The 19,287-nt window shown below is 42.4% G+C and overlaps 1 protein-coding gene, 1 long non-coding RNA gene, 3 other non-coding genes and 1 pseudogene across 55 annotated transcripts in view; 5 read left to right on the plus strand and 1 right to left on the minus strand.

Moving 5' to 3' along the window:
• Positions 1 to 19,287, plus strand: part of TEX14 (testis expressed 14, intercellular bridge forming factor) — a 218,223-nt gene that overhangs the window by 129,171 nt on the left and 69,765 nt on the right. The window lies entirely within an intron of this gene.
• Positions 1,994 to 2,199, plus strand: LOC145544084 (small nucleolar RNA U3). The gene has a single exon (XR_014081303.1). It is a non-coding gene; the product is annotated as a small nucleolar RNA U3 (small nucleolar RNA).
• On the plus strand, positions 5,472 to 5,685 carry LOC145544077 (small nucleolar RNA U3). The gene has a single exon (XR_014081296.1). It is a non-coding gene; the product is annotated as a small nucleolar RNA U3 (small nucleolar RNA).
• LOC145543492 (protein CFDP2 pseudogene) lies at positions 7,581 to 14,115 on the plus strand (annotated as a pseudogene). Its single transcript, XR_014080742.1, has 2 exons — positions 7,581 to 12,255; positions 13,979 to 14,115. The product of XR_014080742.1 is annotated as a protein CFDP2 pseudogene (transcript).
• On the plus strand, positions 11,898 to 12,111 carry LOC145544079 (small nucleolar RNA U3). Its single transcript, XR_014081298.1, has one exon. It is a non-coding gene; the product is annotated as a small nucleolar RNA U3 (small nucleolar RNA).
• Positions 14,061 to 16,659, minus strand: LOC145543500 (uncharacterized). Its single transcript, XR_014080748.1, has 2 exons — positions 15,593 to 16,659; positions 14,061 to 15,203 (listed from the first exon to the last, which is right to left on the minus strand). It is a non-coding gene; the product is annotated as an uncharacterized LOC145543500 (long non-coding RNA).

Consider the following 19,287-nt stretch of genomic DNA (forward strand, 5'->3'; position numbering starts at 1 on the left):
TTGGTGTCTCTAATTTTCTTGAAGAGATCTCGAGTGTTCCCATTTCTGTTGTTTTCCTCTGTTTCTTTGCATTGATCGCTGAGGAAGTCTTTCTTATCTCTCCTTTTGGAACTCTGCATTCAGATGGATATATCTTTCCTTTTCTGCTTTGCCTTTCGCTTCTCTTCTTTTCTCAGCTATTTGTAAAGCCTCCGCAGATAACCTTTTTGCCCTTTTGCATTTCTTTTTCTTGGGGATGATCTTGATCACTGCCTCCTGTACAATGTCATGAACCTCCATCCATAGTTCTTCAGGCACTCTATCAGATTCTAGTCCCCTGAGTCTATTTGTCACTTCCATTCTATTATCATAAGGGATTTGATTTATATCATACCTGAATGGTCTAGTAATTTTCTGTAGTTTCTTCTGTTTAAGTCTGAATTTGGCAATAAGGAGTTCATGATCTTAAGCGCTCTCTTAAGGTTACTATTTTCAGTCTTTTATGTGCTAGTGTAGCAGCGGGGTCGTTCATCATGAAACTTTTTTTTTTAATATATATATGTTATATATATATAATATATGCATATATGTAATATATTTTTATGTGTGTGTGTGTGTAAAGTCACTTCAGTGTTGTTCGACTGTCACCCTGTGGGTTGTAACCCACCAGGTTTCTCTGTCCTTGGGGTTTTCCAGGCAAGAACGTTGAAGTGGGTTGCCATGCTCTCTTCCAGGGGATTTTCCCGAGCCAAGGATCAACCACATCTCTTACATCTCCTTCATAGGCAGGCGGGTTCATTACCACTATCGCTGTTCGTTAATGTTAAACCCCTTTTATTCTCTGTTACTATTCCTCATCCTCTGGGGTCTGGAAAGATTTTCATAGCTGTACTTTAAAAAACTTTTATCTGTACCTTTTCAAGAGATGGTTGAACCTTCAAAATTAATCCTTTAATCCTGTTTATCGCATATCCCTTTTCTCACATTTTTATTTATTTCATCAAGGATATTTGCTTGATTTTATTTGCTTCTTCAAAGTTTTTGATTACTTTTATTTTACATAAATTTCCATTTCCTCTGTATTTTTAGGGTTATTTCGAAGATTAAATGGTGTGATCCATGTAAGGGATTTAGTACATGGCCTAGAAGTACCGTAGAAGCAGTACTGTAGAAATAGTACTTTAACTATAAAAATAGTAGTTTCCTAATGAACAAGGGAAACCACATTTAAGTAATTTTTTTATTTTGTTAGGAGTTGAGGTACATAATCTTTTATACTTACCTGACAGCTTTTTTTTGTTCTTTTTACTCATGTCCGACTCTTCGGAACTTCATGGACAGCAGCCTGCCTAGGCTCCTCTGTGCTCTGCTCTCTCCCGGAGTTTGCTCAAATTCATGTCCATTGAGTCAGTGATACTCTCTAACCGTCTCATCTTCTGCCGCCCTCTTCTCCTTTTGCTTACAATCTTTACCAGCATCAGGGTCTTTTCCAGTGAGTCGGCTCTTCCCATTACTTGGCCAGAGAATAGAAACTTCAGCTTCATCATCAGTCCTTCCAATGAATATTTAAGGTTGATTTCCTTTAGGATTGATTAGTTTGATCTCTTTGCAGTCCCAGGGACTCTAAAGAGTTATCTCCAACACCACAGATGGAAAGCCTTTATTCCTCGGGCCTCAGCCTTCTTTATGGTCTAACTCTCCCATCCGTACATGACTACTGGAAAAACCATAGCTTTGACTTGGACACTATGAAAAGGAGGCCAGGTAGCCAGTGCTTAAATGGCCCAAACTCGTTGGGGCTCTGGGATAAACACTGTGCCTTTCTTCACCACAGCCTGTGTCAGTAGATTGGCTTTACTGCACAGGGGCATGTGGACCCAAGTTTGGTTTGGTACCAACAGTTTGAAAATCATTTATATGGTATTTCTGAAATAAGAGGAATGTTGGAAAATGCTACCATCCATAAAAAGTGTGTGGCTGCCATGGATCCAACAGAAGTTGCCTGGTTAAAGTCAAGACTGGTTTTAGGAGTTATTATTTCTATAATTTGCTGTTACTAGAGACGTTTCTGTGTGGAATCCTCGAAGTGTGGAATCCACGAGCAGGTACTTTCTCTTTTGAGTGTCAGGTCAGCTCTTGGTGCTGCTAATTGCCATTTGCCACTGATGACTGTTCATTTCCTCGAGAGGAGTACGAGGGAGGGGACTCCTTCTGAGTGGTTTCTTCCCCTGTTTACTGTCCCAGAAGGTAGATTGAATATTTGCCACTAGGGGCTGTTTTCTGTTTTGTTTTGTTTTTTTCACATGTTCTAATTGCACAATACTTTTTAACCTATGTAGTAGATGTTGTGGTTTTTATCCCTACCTAACTTTTGTGTAAGCTGTGATTTTTCTTTCTTTTGGCCACATCATGCGGCCTGTGGGATCTTAGTTCCCTGACTAGGGATGGAACCTACACTCTCTACAGTGGAAGCGTGGAGTCTTAACCACTGGACCACCAAGGAAGTCCTTAACTGTGATTTTTCTTTGAAATGAAGGAAAAATATATCTGATGCAGTTTGGTGTTTCAGTTTCCTGATTGAATTTATGGGTCATATGATTTGAGGGTTTATTTTCATGCTTGGGGTGGGCTGACCAAGGGTATTGAAACAGTTACTTTCCCCTTCTCTACTCTCCTGTCAGCCAGGTCACTCTTTCCTGACACATGTAGGTAGATATCCCTTCCTGTCCTTTATGGTGATTTATTTCTCCATATCTCAGTTCAAGGTAAGGAAATAGGATGTGTGTGTGAATGCTAAGTCACCTCAGTCCTGTCTGACCCTTTGTGATGCTATGGACCATAGCCCACCAGGCTCCTGTGTCCTTGGGATTCTCTAGACAAGAACACTGGAGTTGGTTGCAATTTTCTCCTCCAGGGGGATCATCCAACCCAGGGATCGAACCCCTCGACTCTGATGTCTCCTGCATTGGCAGGCAGGTTCTTTACCACTAGTGCCACCTGGGAAGCCCACAGGACTTTAGCCCAGAAGAGGAATGACAGAAGGCAGAGTTTGGCAAAAGGTGGTGGACAGAAAACTAAAGGTAGTGGGCACTGTTGAAAGAGAGTAAATCATGGAGAAGGAAATGGCAACCCACTCCAGTACTCTTGCCTGGAAAATTCCGTGGACGTAGGAGCCTGGTCCATGGGGTCGCAAAGAGTCGAACACGACTGAGCGACTTCACTTCACCCCTAATAAAATTTAAAAAAAAAAAAGAGAGAGAGTAAATCAGCTGTGCATTTGAAGGTCACTCTAAAAGCTCTGTGACGGGACTTCCCTGGTGGACCAGTGGTTAAGAACCCACCTGCCAATGCAGGGGACACAGACTCCACCCTTGGTCTGGGAAGACTCCACATGCCACAGAGCAGTTAAGTCTGTGTGCTCTAGAGCTGTGCTCTTCATCAGGAGAAGGAGAAGCCTGCACATCGCAACGAAGAATAGCCCCTGCTCGTTGCAACTACAGGAAGCCCCCATGCTGCAATGAAGACCAATCACAGTCAAAAATGAAATGAATAAATTAATTAATAAAAAATAAATAAAAGCTATGTTGTGATTATGCTTCTGGAGAGGAGTGAGGTGCCAAGTGTGAGGACCAGTGAAATACAAACTGCATTCATCTCCCCGGGAGATGATGGTAGTGATGATAGAGAAAGACGAGATCTGAAAGATATGTTAAGTGGTAAGGTTGACAGGACTTGGGGGTTGGTTTGTTGATGAAACATTAATTCAGTGTCAAGAAGAAACAAAAATTTTATTTTAACCAGTCTGAAGGTTATAACTTGAGAAGCAGATTCTCAGAAAGCAATTAGAAGTTAAAGACACAGTTACATACCTTCTTCAAAGAATTGTACATCAAATAACATACTGAGGGCTTCCCTGGTGGTACAGTGGTATAGCATGGGCAGGAGACACAGGTTCCATCCCTGGTCCTGGAAGATTCCTCATGCCAAGGGCAACTAAATCCTGTGTGCCGCAGCTAGTGAACCACCACCCTAGAGTCCATGCTCTGAAACAAGAGACAACAAAAAGGAGACCCCACTCGCTGCATCTCAAGACCCTGAGCGCAGCAACGAATAACCTAGGCAACCAAAAATAAATACATAATTTTAAAAATTATTTTTCTAAAGTAAATATTAATATTTTACATAAAGTTCACTGAAGAACAGGTAGTCCAGGTGAACCTGTACAAAATAAGCAGTAAGTCACCATGCCCTTCTATAGAGATGAGCAAGAATGCTATTCTTTTAAGAAGTCTCATTGCAAGTGTTAGAAGTAAAAAACATTGTGGTTTTCTGCAACCTTCACAGAGCAACTAAGCCCAAGTGCTCTAGAGCCCGAGCTCTGCCATCGAGAAAGAGAAACCTAAAAACCTAAACACCACAGCGAAGAACAGCTCTGCTCTCTGATGTGGTTTTCTCCACTTAAATGCAACCTCCAAAGAGAGGCCTTCCCTGAGCACCCAAATCCGAAGTGGCCATCAAAAATCCGTCTCTGTTTGAACTTTTATCATCCTCTGCATGCCTCATCATCTCATCTTCTTGGGTAATTGTTGTCATCTCTCTCCCCTACCAGAGTGTAAGCTTTTTGTGAGAGTAGGGACCTCTGTTTGCCCAGTACCTAGAGTAATCTTTAGCACATAGAAAACAAAGCTGGGTGACACCTACCAGCTCTGCTATTGACAGACCTCAGGCCAGTTACCTGAGGCCTTTCTGTGCCTTAGTCCCTCATCCATAAAAATGGGATGATTATACTTGTATTGGTCTCATAGTTAAAGCACTTAAAATGATGAATGGTGGCTGGCAAACTCACAGTAAATAGTAACTAGTATTGTCATAGTTGGCATGCAGGTATTTGTCGGGAGAAGAAATGATGTCAAAGACAGCAGTCAGCTTTATTTTAAAAATTCAGAAAGTGTGAACAGGTAGTGCAATCCGATGGCAAAACCCCCAAAGGTTCTGTTTTCCAGCGCTGGTTTGTCAGCCACTCAGTCCCCGTCTCTGCCTCAGTCATGGTGACCTCTTATGAGAGTTGGAAAGTCTGACTTGTTGGACAGGCTTGAATGCAGCCGCTAAGATTGAGTAATCAGTGGAATCAGCTAGGTTCTCAGGAGCAAAGGCAAAGGCCCGCCCTTTCCTGTACAGCTTTCAGAGGTGAGTTGGCTTTAGTCAATCTGTGCAGTGAATGCCTCCTGGGCTTTAAAGACTGGGGTTGTGATTGGCTGTCACTCTGTATTATGTAAATTACGTTTGATTTTTAAAAACTGTTATGTTACATTTTCAGTGAAAATGTTCAAATAAGTTGGTAAGTGACAGCATTTGAAAGCTGTATTGCAAGAGCTCTTTCTGTTTTTTTCCCAGTAGAAGAAAAAAATAGCAAAGTGGTGGGGAAACTGTGTTGCCCTCAGTGTAAAGTGCACAGCTAGCACAGACCCAGCAGTGGCTGAGGAGTGGAAGTTAAGACTATACTTTCAGGGATCATTTCTATAGTTTGTTACTAGAGAAGTTTCTCTGAATGTGTAGAGCACCCGAAACCACGAGGAAGAGACACAGTGTTCTCTCCTGAGCGTGAAGCTGGCCCTTGATGTTGTTTCTGCAGCTGCCATTGGCCATTGATGATCGTTCTTCTCTTCCTTTGGGAGAGTAAGAGGGAGAGGACACCGTCTGAGTGGTTTTGCTTACAATTGACATTTTTCTAAAAAAAGTGAGTCATTTGTAATGTTTGTTACTTTATTCACCCATTTCAGTTCTGTAGTAGTTTTACCCTTTAATATGTACCTTATTGCCAGTGGCCTTTGTCACAGTATGTTTTATAATTATGTGTGTGCTAAGTCGTTCCAGTCATACTTGTCTGTATGTGTCATGTGAACTGTATGTAACCTGACAGGTTTCTCTATCATGGATTCCCTAGGTAAATACACTGGAATGGGTTGCCATCTTCTTTTCCAGGGTATTTTTCTCCAGCCAGTGATTGAACCCGTATCTTTACCACTATCGCCATTATTAGTCGATGTTAATGCTGCACTCAATATGTCAGCAAATTTGGAAAACTCAGCAGTGGCCACAGGACTGGAAAAGGTCAGTTTTCACTCCAATCCCAAAGAAAGGCAATGCCAAAGAATGCTCAAACTACCGCACAATTGCACTCATCTCACATGCTAATAAAGTAATGCTCAAAATTCTCCAAGCTAGGCTTCAGCAATACATGAACCGTGAACTTCCAGATATTCAAGCTGGTTTTAGAAAAGGCAGAGGAACCAGAGATCAAATTGCCAACATCTGCTGGATCACTGAAAAAGCAAGAGAGTTCCAAAAAACATCTATTTCTGCTTTATTGACTATGCCAAAGCCTTTGACTGTGTGGATCATAATAAACTGGAAAATTCTTGAAGAGATGGGAATACCAGACCACCTGACGTGCCTCTTGAGAAACCTGTATGCAGGTCAGGTTAGAACAGGACATGGAACAACAGACTGGTTCCAAATAGGAAAAGGAGTACGTCAAGGCTGTATATTGTCACCCTGCTTATTTAACTTATATGCAGAGTACATCATGAGAAACGCTGGGCTGATGAAGCACAAGCTAGAATCAAGATTGCTGGGAGAAATATCAATAACCTCAGGTATGCAGACGACACCACCCTTATGGCAGAAAGTGAAGAAGAACTAAAGAGCCTCTTGATGAAAGTGAAAGAGGAGAGTGAAAAAATTGGCTTAAAGCTCAATGTTCAGAAAACTAAGATCATGGCATCTGGTCCCATCACTTCATGGCAGATAGATGGAGAAACAGTGGAAACAGTGTCAGCCTTTATTTTTGGGGGCTCCAAAATCACTGCAGATGGTGATTGCAGCTATGAAATTAAAAGACGCTTACTCCTTGGAAGGAAAGTTATGACCAACCTAGATAGCATATTAAAAAGCAGAGACATTACTTTGCCGACAAAGGTCCGTCTAGTCAAGGCTATGGTTTTTCCAGTAGTCATGTATGGATGTGAGAGTTGGACTATAAAGAAAGCTGAGCACCGAAGAATTGATGCTTTTGAACTGTGGTGTTGGAGAAGACTCTTGTACTGCAAGAAGATCCAACCAGTCCATCCTAAAGGAGATCATCAGTCCTGGGTGTTCATTGCAAGGACTGATGTTGAAGCTGAAACTTCAATACTTCAGTCACCTGATGCGAAGAGCTGACTCATTTGAAAAGACTCTGATGCTGGGGAAGATTGAGGGCAGAAGGATAAGGGGACGACAGAGGATAATATGGTTGGAAGGCATCACCGACTCAATGGACATGGGTTTGGGTAAACTCCGGGAGTTTGATGATGGACAGGGAGGCCTGGCGTGCTGCGGTTCATTGGGTCGCAAATAGTCGGACATGGCTGAGCGACTGAACTGAACTGAACTGAAACCTCTTTTACTCTCATTGCTATTCAATCTATGTAGTTCTTCCATGAGTTTCTCTTTATGGATCTATAGTGGCCAAGCTTTCACTGTAATCCTAAATTCATTCTCAGTCCTCTTGGAATATTGGGAGCTGTGAGAGAAGCAGTATATGCTCTGGAATATGCCTTGGTCTGTTATTTACTAGTTGTGGGTTCCTGGGAAGTTCCTTGACCCCAATCTGTCTCTCTGTACATAAATGTAATATTACTAGCATCAACACATAGAGCTGTCATTAAAGGTGAAATTAGATAAAGCAAGGATATTTGGTGAGCACTCCTTCCCCCCACCATGAGAATGCCCCTCCTTCAAATGAGAAATCCCTCTCTTTCCAGTCTTGCTGTAGCAGCACCATCCATTGAGTTGTTCAGGTGCAAACCAACATGTCAATCTTTGAAACCTCTTTCCCTGACACTCCACCCCTCCTCCTGCAGCAAGCCCACCAGTGAGTCCCATCCTACCAACTGAATTTCCAGAGCAGCCCACGTTTCTCCTCCTTCCTTGCTATGATACATGCAAGCCACCATGATCTCTCCTTTACACACCTTGCTTGCAATGGCCTTGGAACTGATTTTTCCAGCTTCCAACCTCTCAATGGCTTCCGTCACACTTAAAATCCAGACTCTCCCAGAGTTGGACTTGCCTAGAAAATCCTCAGACATTGGCCTGCCTGCTCTTCCTCCTACCCTGTGTTCTCTAGCTGTCTTCCAGTTGCTGGAACACACAACCTTGTTCCTTTCCTTGGGTCATTGTACTCATTGTTTTCTCCACTTAAATGCAACCTCCAAAAAGAGGCCTTCCCTGAACACCTAAATCTGAAGTGGCCGTCAAATGCCTCTCTGTTTGAACACTTATCCTCTGCATGCCTCATCATCTCATCCTCTCAGGTAATTGTCGTCATCTCTCTCCCCTACCAGAGTGTAAGCTTTTTGTGAGAGTAGGGACCTCTGTTTGCCCAGTACCTAGAGTAATCTTTAGCACATAGAAAACAAAGCTGGGTGACACCTACCAGCTCTGCTGTTGACAGACCTCAGGCCAGTTACCTGAGGCCTTTCTGTGCCTTAGTCCCCCATCCATAAAAATGGGATGATTATACTTGTATTGGTCTCATAGTTCAGTTCAGTACAGTCGCTCAGTCGTGTCCGACTCTTTGCGACCCCATGAATTGCAGCACGGCAGGCCTCTCTGTCCATCACCAACTCCCGGAGTCTACCCAAACCCATGTCCATCGAGTTGGTGATGCCATCCAACCATCTCATCCTCTGTCGTCCCCTTCTCCTCCTGCCCCCAATCCTACCCAGCATTAGGGTCTTTTCCAATGAGTCAACCGTTCGCATGAGGTGGCCAAAGTATTGAAGTTTCAGCTTCAACATCAGACCTTCCAATGAACACCCAGGATTGATCTCCTTTAGGATGGATTGACTGGATCTCCTTGCAGTCCAAGGGACTCTCAAGAGTCTTCTCCAACACCACAGTTCAAAAGCATCAATTCTTCAGCGCTCAGCTTTCTTTACCGTCCAACTCTCACATTCATACATGACCACTGGAAAAACCATAGCCTTGACTAGACGGACTTTTGTTGGCAAAGTAATATCTCTGCTTTTAAATATGCTATCTAGGTTGACCATAACCTTCCTTCCAAGGAGTAAGCGTCTTTTAATTTCATGGCTGCAGTCATCATCAGCAGTGATTCTGGAGCCCCAAAAAATAAAGTCTGACACTGTTTCCACTATTTCCCCATCTATTTCCCATGAAGTGATGGGACCAGATGCCATGATCTTAGTTTTCTGAACGTTGAGCTTTAAGCCAACGTTTTCACTCTCCTCTTTCACCTTCATCAAGAGGCTGTTTAGTTCTTCTTCACTTTCTGCCTTAAGGGTTGTGTCATCCGCATATCTGAGGTTAGTGATATTTCTCCCGGCAATCTTGATTCCAGCTTGTGTTTCTTTCAGCCCAGCGTTTCTCATGATGTACTCTGCATATAAGTTAAATAAGCAGGGTGACAATATACAGCCTTGACGTACTCCTTTTCCTATTTGTAACTAGTCTGTTGTTCCATGTCCAGTTCTAACTGTTGCTTCCTGACCTGCATACAGGTTTCTCAAGAGACAGGTCAGATGGTCTGGTATTCCCATCTCTTTCAGAATTTTCCACAGTTTATTGTGATCCACACAGTCAAAGGCTTTGGCATAGTCAATAAAGCAGAAATAGTTGGTTTTCTGGAACTCTCTTGCTTTTTCGATGATCCAGCGGATGTTGGCAATTTGATCTCTGGTTCCTCTGCCTTTTCTAAAACCAGCTTGAACATCTGGAAGTTCACAGTTCACGTATTGCTGAAGCCTGGCTTGGAGAATTTTGAGCATTACTTTACTAGCATGTGAGATGAGTGCAATTGTGTGGTAGTTTGAGCATTCTTTGGCATTGCCTTTCTTTGGGATTGGAGTGAAAACTGACCTTTTCCAGTCCTGTGGCCACTGCTGAGTTTTCCAAATTTGTATAGAAACCTGGAATGTTAGGTCCATGAATCAAGGTAAATTGGAAGTGGTCAAACAGGAGATGGCAAGAGTGAACACCGACATTCTAGGAATCAGTGAACTAAGATGGACTGGAATGGGTGAATTTAACTCAGATGACCATTATATCTACTACTGTGGGCAAGAATCCCTTAGAAGAAATGGAGTAGCCATCATGGTCAACAAAAGAGTCCAAAATGCAGTACTTGGATGCAATCCCCAAAACGATAGAATGATTTCTGTTCGTTTCCAAGGCAAGCCATTCAATATCACGGTAATCCAAGTCTATGCCCCGACCAGTAACGCCGAAGAAGCTGAACTTGAACGGTTCTACGGAGACCTACAAGACCTTTTAGAACTAACACCCAAAAAAGATGTCCTTTTCATTATAGGGGCCTGGAATGCAAAAGTAGGAAGTCAAGAAACACCTGGCGTAACAGGCGAGTTTGGCCTTGGAGTACAGAATGAAGCAGGGCAAAGGCTAATAGAGTTTTGCCAAGAGAACGCACTGGTCATAGCAAACACCCTCTTCCAACAACACAAGAGAAGACTCTACACGTGGACATCACCAGATGGTCAACACCGAAATCAGATTGATTATATTCTTTGCAGCCAAAGATGGAGAAGCTCTATACAGTCAGCAAAAACAAGACCGGGAGCAGACTGTGGCTCAGATCATGAACTCCTTATTGCCAAATTCAGACTTAAATTGAAGAAAGTAGGGAAAACCACTAATCCACTCAGGTATGACCTAGATCAAATCCCTTATGAGTATACAGTGGAAGTGACAAATAGATTTAAGGGACTAGACCTGATAGACAGAGTGCCTGGTGAACTATGGACAGAGGTTCGTGACATTGTACAGGAGACAGGGATCAAGAAAATCCCCATGGAAAAGAAATGCAAAAAAGCAAAATGGCTGTCTGAGGAGGCCTTACAGATAGCTGGGAAGAGAAGAGAAGCAAAAAGCAAAGGAGAAAAGGAAAGATATTCCCATCTGAATGCAGCGTTCCAAAGAAGAGCAAGGAGAGATAAGAAAGCCTTCCTCAGCGATCAGTGCAAAGAAATAGAGGAAAACAACAGAATGGGAAAGACTAGAGACCTCTTCAAGAAAATTAGAGATACCAAAGGAACATTTCATGCAAACATAGGCTCGATAAGGACAGAAATGGTATGGACCTAACAGAAGCAAACAATATTAAGAAGAGGTGGCAAGAATACACAGAAGAACTGTACAAAAAAGATCTTCACGACCCAGATAATCACGATGGTGTGATCACTCACCTAGAGCCAGACATCCTGGAATGTGAAGTCAAGTGGGCCTTAGAAAGCATCACTACGAACAAAGCTAGTGGAGGTGATGGAATTCCAGTTGAGGTATTTCAAATCCTCAAAGATCTCATAGTTAAAGCACTTAAAATGATGAATCGTGGCTGGCAAACTCACAGTAAATAGTAGCTAGTATTGTCATAGTTGGCACTCAGGTATTTGTCAGGGGAAGAAATGATGTCAAAGACAGCAGTCAGCTTTATTTTAAAAATTCAGAAAGTGTGAACAGGTAGTGCAATCCTATGGCAAAACCCCCAAAGGTTCTGTTTTCCAGCGCTGGTTGTCAGCCACCCAGTCCCTGTCTCTGCCTCAGTTGCTTTAGTCAGTCTGTGCAGTGAATGCCTCCTGGGCTTTAAAGACTGGGGTTGTGATTGGCTGTCACTCTGTATTACGTAAATTACGTTTGCTTTTTAAAAACTGTTAAGTTACATTTTCAGTGAAAATGTTCAAATGAGTTGACAAGTGATAGCATTTGAAAGCTGTATTGCAAGAGCTCTTTCTGTTTTTTTCCAGTAGAAGAAAAAAATAGCAAAGTGGTGGTGAAACTGTGTTGCCCTCAGTGTAAAGTTCACAGCTAGCTCAGACCCAGCAGTGGCTGAGGAGTGGAAGACTATACTTTCAGGGATCATTTCTATAGTTTGTTACTAGAGAAGTTTCTCTGAACATGTAGAGCACCCGAAACCACAAGGAAGAGATGCAGTGTTCTCTCCTGAGCATGAAGCTGGCCCTTGGTGTTGCTTCTGCAGCTGCCATTGGCCATTGATGATTGTTCTTCTCTTCCTTTGGGAGAATAAGAGGGAGAGGACACCGTCTAAGTGGTTTTGTTTATAGTTGTTTTATGTTAGATGTTATTTATTTCTCTGCTTCTTATTACTTGTGGTCTTTAGAACTATTAGTTTCTGCTTTTGATTGTGTATATCTTCTTATTGGTAGAGAGAGTATCATGTGTGTTTCCTTCATTTCAGTCATTCAGTTTTGTCTGACTCTTTGCAATCCCATGGACTGCAGCACACTGGGCTTCCCAGTCCATCATAAACTCTCAGAGCTTACTCAAACTCATATCCTTGGAGTTGGTGATGCCATCCAACCGTCTCATCCTCTCATCCCTTCTCCTCCTGTCTTCAATCTTTCCCAGCATCAAGGTCTTTTCCAATGAGTCAGTTCTCTGCATCAGGTGGGCAAAGTATTGGAGTTTCAGCTTTAGCATCAGTCCTTACAGTGAACATTCAGGACTGATTTCCTTTAGGATGAACTGGTTGGATCTCCTTGCAGTCTAAGGGACTCTCAAGAGTCTTCTCCAACACCACAGTTCAAAAGCATTAATACTTCGGTGCTCAGCTTTCTTTATAGTCCAACTCTCACATCCATACATGACTACTGGAAAAACCCTAGCTTTGACTAGATGGACCTTTGTTGGCAAAGTAATGTTTCTGCTTTTTTAATATGCTGTCCAGTTGGACATAGCTTTTCTTCTAAGGAGCAAGCATCTTTTAATCATGGCTGCCATCACCATCTGCAGTAATTTAGGAGTCCCCCCCCCGCCCCCCACCAAGTAAAATCTCTTACTGTTTCCATTGTCTCCCCACATGTGGTTTCCATACCTATGTTCTTTATGTGGTTAAGTAGATTTTTCTGCTAGTGTCTTGTTTTTCGGTGGTCATTTCATGTATTTCTTGGAGGTGAAGTTTGTCTATCTCCAGCAGCTGAGCCTTTTTTTCTCCCGCCTGTTCAATGGGTACTGAAGTATCCTTCATTTGATTTTTTGAGTGAAGGGTTTTTGTGGTTCGCCTTTTCCTGGGTAGATTAGGTTTGGAATATGCTGTAAGGAGGGCTTCTGAGGTAAAGGATAAGCTTGCAATGCAGGCAGGTTCTATCCACAGGTGGGGAAGATCCCCTGGAGGACTTGGCAACCCACTCCAGGATTCTTGCCTGGGAACTGCCAGGGACAGAGGAGCCTGGTGGGCTATAGTCCATAGGGTTGCAAAGAATCAGGCACGACTGAAGTCACTGAGCATTTCCCACATGCTGCAGGGAAATACATATGCAGTCTGGGCTTTGACAGTCAATTAGTTGACACACCGATCTTGTTATGAGTAATAGGATAGGAAATTGCAAGGAAAATGGATTCAAAGTAGCTTTAAACTTAATTTTGATATATCCTTAGTTGTTTTAAGATGGTTTTTTTGCCCCCTCGGGGTTGATTTTTTTCTCTTATTAGGTTAGTTTAACTAAGTGGAATTTAAAATCAGCTTTTTTAGTATAGTATGCTGATATTTTTATTTTCTTCATCTAAATATTTTTCTTTTGAACCTCCCTTTTAAATTATTTCAGGCTAATAGATCATATTTTTTTCCTGACATCTATCTTAGAAAGCTACTCTAGTTTTATGCTGGGGCTGTTAATACATTACACTTGTCATTGCACCCTAAGCTAGAGAAATCAGCAAAATCTCTTAATTCTACTGAATATTATATATTTTCTCTTCAAGTAAAAGGAGGCTTAATTTCCTGTTGGAGGTAGTAATGCCTTTGAAAACTGCCCTTATTTAAGTGCTTATATTCAGGGAATTTCCTGGTAGAGATGGTTGGATGGCATCGCCGATTCAATGGACATGAGTTTGAGCAAACTTCAGCAGGAGTGGTGAAGGACAGGAAGCCTGGTGTGCTGCAGTCCACGGGGTTGCAAAGAGTCAGACATGACTGAGCTTCTGAACAACAACCACCACTGGTTAGGACTCCATGTTGTCACTGCTGAGCGTTCAGTCCCTAGTTGGGGAACTAAGATCTCACAAGTCAAGTGGTGCAGCCAAGAAAAGAAGAGAAAAGATAAACAGTGAGAAATAAAATATTTCCCATCATATAAGTAAACAAGGATGTCACAGTCACCAGCAATTGTAGCCACCACAGATGGTGAGCTGTGAGCCCTGAGGAAACCCAGGAAGAACATCTGCCATCCATTGAGCAGCCGTCAGCCTGCAGCCACTCCCCACAGTGAGCTCAGAGAAAGCTCAGAACTGAGACTGCTGGCCCCAGTTAGCTGAGCAAGTATCAAAGGAGTATTTCAGTGAGCCCAGACTCTTGCCTTATCCCAGACAAGACAAGCACTAAATTCCTTCACTTGAGATACCTGGTTTTCTTTAATTAAGAATAATCTTTTGACATTCAGACTACCTGCCCTTTGTTACAACACTTCTGTAGAGCCTGGCTCCTCAGAGCAGTTCTCTTAGGGTCACTTGAGATGCTGTCTCCCAGGCTTGAAGGCCTAAAAATTCCCACCACATAAAACAACTCTCCACTTTTAGGTTCTGAATATTTTTTTAAGTCCACAGCAACAGCATATATTCAGCCAATTCAATTTTCATGCCAGTGAGTTAAGCCAGTTTCCCTTTGCCGTTTCACTTACCCTGATCCCTGTGCTTAAAATTTTAATTATCACTTTTGTCCTGTTTTCACTTTTCACTTGAGTTCATGGCTTTAAGAAATCACTTCTCAGGAAATATCTGGAACCTGCTTTCTTGAGTGATTTTTTTTTAAAACTTATTTTTCTGTTAAAAAAAATTTTTTTTTTTTTTTTTGCTGCCATATGGCCTGCAGGATCTTAATTACCTGACCAAAGATTGAACCCATGCTCCTTGCAATGGAAGCATGGACTGCTAACCACTGGACCAACAAGGAAGTCCCTGTTAAAAATGTTTTTATTACAAAAATTGAGATTTCCCTGTTGGTCCAGTTGGTGCAGGGACTTCCCTGTTGGTGCAGGGAGCCCAGGTTCTATCCCTGGTCAGGGAACTAGATCCCACATGCCACTACTCAAGAGTTCAAATGCCACAACTAAAGATTCCACGTGCTGCGACAAAGACCCGTCGTGGGTGCATACTCAGTCACTCAGTCATGTCCGACTCTTTTCAGCCCACTGGACTGTAGCCTGCCAGGCTCCTCTGTCTATGGAATTTTCCAGGCAAGAAATGCTGGAGTGGGTTGCCATTTCCTCCTCCAGGGGATCCTCCCTACCCAAGGATCAAACCCGAGTCTCTTGCGCCTCCTACATTGGCAGGCAGATTCTTTTCCACTGTGCTACCTGGGAAGCCCCTGGTGCAGCCAAATAAATGAATATTGAAGAAAAATGTTTTTATTGGGAAGCCCTGGTGGGGCAGTGGTAAAGAAACCTCCTGGCGATGTAGGAGACGCAAGAGACGAGGGTTCGATCCCTGGGCTGGGAGGATCCCCTGGAGAAGGAAATGGCAACCCACTCCAGTATTCTTGCCTGGAGAATCCTATGGCCGGAGGAGCCCGGTGGGCTACAGTCCTTGGGGTCACAAAGATTCAGACACCACTGAGCACACATTCCCAGTGCTTTGACAAAGCAGGTTGGGAGCTGGGATGTCCTTCAATCTTTTATTACAAAAAATAAGTTATTTTAACCAGTGGAATCAAAGATATACAAATATAGTCTAAAATTGCTAATCTGCCTTTATGAAATGTTGCTCTTCTAATTTTTTTGAAATTCATATATATATTTCAAGAAACAGGAAAAGACAACAAAATCATTCAAAATCACTATCAGCAGAAATTCAGAGCCCTCTCTGATGGTGTTTGTTTTGCCTTGTTTTGTTTTTAATGGTTAAGAAAGTAGTAGTGTGGGAATGCAAACTAGTACAGCCACTATGGAGAATAGTGTGGAGATTCCTCAAGAAACTGGAAATAGAACTGCCATATGACCCAGCAATCCCACTGCTGGGCATACACACTGAGGAAACCAGACTTGAAAGAGACACGTGTACCCCAGTGTTCATCGCAGCACTGTTTATAATAGCCAGGACATGGAAGCAGCCTAGATGCTCATCAGCAGACGAATGGATAAGGAAGCTGTGGTACATATACACAATGGAATATTACGCAGCCATTAAAAAGAATACATTCGAATCAGTTCTAATGAGGTGGACAAAACTGGAGCCTATTATACAGAGTGAAGTAAGCCAGAAAGAAAAACACCAATACAGTATACTAACACATATATATGGTATTTAGTCAATCAGTAAAGATAACCCTGTATGCGAGACATCAAAAGAGACACAGATAAATAGAACAGTATTATGGACTCTATGGGAGAGGGCGAGGGCGGGATGATATGGGAGAATGGCATGGAAGCATGTAAATTATCATATGGAAAACGAATCGCCAGTCCAGGTTCGATGCATGATACAGGGTGCTTGGGGCTGGTGCACCTGGATGACCCAGAGGGATGGGATGGGGAGGGAGGTGGAAGGGGGGTTCTGGAAGGGGAGAACATGTACACCCATAGTGGATTCATGTCAATGTATGGCAAAAAAAATACAATATTGTAAAATTAAAAAATAGAAAATAAAAAAGAATGAGTTCTGCTGAAAAACAAAGTTGTAGTGGATAAAAAAGTAGTGGGTAAGTTGATACTGTAAGTTTATTCATTTGGTTGTTTATTTAACAAATATGAGCAAAGGGATTTTATATTGGAGCAAACAACAAAGGAGTGAACAAATAGCAGTTAGTTTAGTAACTAACACACTGTCTGTGTGTGTCTGAAGGATAGAGTATGTACAAGATGTTTTAGGAAGTAAGCACTGAAAGGCAAGTTGGACCAGACTCTAGAATGCCATAAATTCCAGGCTAAAGAGCTTCTCCTGAAATGCAGCGGGGCCCCATAATCCTTGCCACCCGTGTCTTCAGCCTGCCTTTTGTCTGTGGAAAACCTGTGTTACCTAGTGTGTGTGTGGGTCCGGCAGCTCGCCGCTCAAAAGCCAGTAAATAGGCCAAATGGTGGAGAGAAGAATTTGTTGTATTTCAGGTGCTGGGTGGCGGGCATCTGAAAGCACCTGTGTCACTTGCACAAAGTAGATTATCGTTTGAAAAATGTTATATATTCATTTTTGGCTGTGCTGGGTTTCTGTTGCTGTGCCTGATATTTCTCTAGTTGTGGCAAGCGGGGGGCACCTCTCTAGGTGCGGTGTGGAGGTTTCTCACTGTGGTGACTTCTCGTGTGGTGGAGCGCCAGCTCCATAGTTGGGGTGCACGGACTTGGCTGCCCTGCAGCACTTGGGATCTTCCCAAAGCAGGGATCCAACTTGTGTCCCTTGCATTGGCAGGCAGCTGCTTAACCACTGGACCACCAGGGAAGTCCAAAACGGATGATTTTTTAAGCTTAAATCCCGTTACTGGTTAAAAAAGTGTTGGAAGTTTAATTTTTAATATTTATAAAGTAGGTGTTATTTGCTAAACTCTGGTAGAAACTTCAAATCCATAATTTTAGCTCATATCCACTCACTGATTGAACCCCCAATGTTGCCTGCTTGCTTAGATTTTTGCTTTTCCCATTTAATAGTACATTTTGTCTATCTGTATTCTAACTGATAGAGATCTAATTCATTTTAATTAACTGCTTAATATTTTAATATCTGTATGTACCATAATTTATTCAACTGTGCCTGTACTGGTAGATATTAAGATTTCTTCTTTGGCTGTTTGTTTTACCAGAAACAATGCTTTGATAAAGTACTTGGTAATAAATTTTTACATAATGGGTTTTTAATACTCAAAGTGGGATTTCTGGGTCAAATTTTTAATAAATACTGCTGCATTGCTTTCCAAAGGCATTGTAACTGTTCACACTTCCAGTTGCATTTAGGAAAGTGTCCCGTGATCCCACCTCTTCTGCAGCACTGAATATTTTCTCATTTTCAATTTTTTTTCAAGCTTTAGAGGAAGTTTATTCTTCTTCCCACTATTTCAACTCAGACATCATGTTATATTGGTTTATTGAATATTCCAGAGTAGGGTGAAATATCCATCATTTCTAACATTCCTGGCAGAACAGCTTGTGCAAAGGAACGTGATGAGTACGAGGGGCTGGGAGACTACAGTCCATAGGGTCGCAAAGAGTTGGACACGACTGAAGCGACTTAGCACTCATGCACACACATAGTTCATTATGGCTGAAGTAAGGAGGGATTTGGTGCAAAATAAGGCTGGATAGACTCCTGTGGGCCAGACTGAACTGGACTTGGTAAACTGTTTGCAGGAAGGATATCTTTAGCCCAAGAGTTGGGAAGTAACTCTCCACTAAAAAAAATTAACAATGTGAGAGTTGCGAGTTAAGTTTTATTTGGGGTAATATGAGGACTGCAGCCTGGGAGACAGGATTTCAGATAGCTCTGAGAAACTGTTCCATAGAGGTAGCGGGAAAGGTCAGTATGTATGTGATTTTGGTAAAGGGAGGGTATATTCAATCAAGCACATTTTTTTTCTTAGAAAGTTACTGCTGGTCTCCTGAAGCTTCTGCGAGTCACGAGAAAGTGTTGTCACCATGAAGGATTTTAGTGTTTTTCTAATTATGAGGCGATACAAGAATTGAGCTCATAAAGTCAGCTCCTGAGAATATCTAACTGTCTGAGGACCTGTCCTGCCAGTTTTTTCCAAGCACAGAGTGCCTCATTTCTGCTCTCCACCTCGAAATCCTTTAGGGCGTGTTGAAGGTCAGCAACACATGATTTAAACCTTGTAGAGGTAGATAGCAAGCACCCATGGCAAGCACCAGATTGTAGCTGACACCACCAAAGCTTTAAGCATGGGAATGACGTACTGTCCTGCTTATTTAAACGCAATTTTTATCTACATAAAAGTTTCTTGGTTTGGAAAAAAAAAAAAAATCCCGAACAATATTTTTATTTTGGCCTTTTGATCATAGCATAAAGCGGTTTGCAAATGTGATAAGTTTTGGCTTCAGGTCGTTCCTTTCATCATCCACTTGGTCCTCTAGTGAACGGCCTCCTTGCTTCAGCCGCCAGTCTCAAAAGAGGCGGAAGGCTCAGCCTGCAGCGCACTTTGTAGTCGTCAGCCTTTTACGTAATCCTGAGGCTGCGGATCTGCCGGCACAAACCGGGAGGGGTTGGAAATAACTGGCGTGTGATTGGTTGCTTAAAAACCGTATGTTAATTAAGTAGCAATTTGAAATGTCCTCTGAACCG

Source organism: Giraffa tippelskirchi, chromosome 3 (assembly GCF_054371585.1).
Source record: "Giraffa tippelskirchi isolate mGirTip1 chromosome 3, T2T-mGirTip1v1.2.pri, whole genome shotgun sequence".
Classification (NCBI taxonomy): domain Eukaryota; kingdom Metazoa; phylum Chordata; class Mammalia; order Artiodactyla; family Giraffidae; genus Giraffa; species Giraffa tippelskirchi.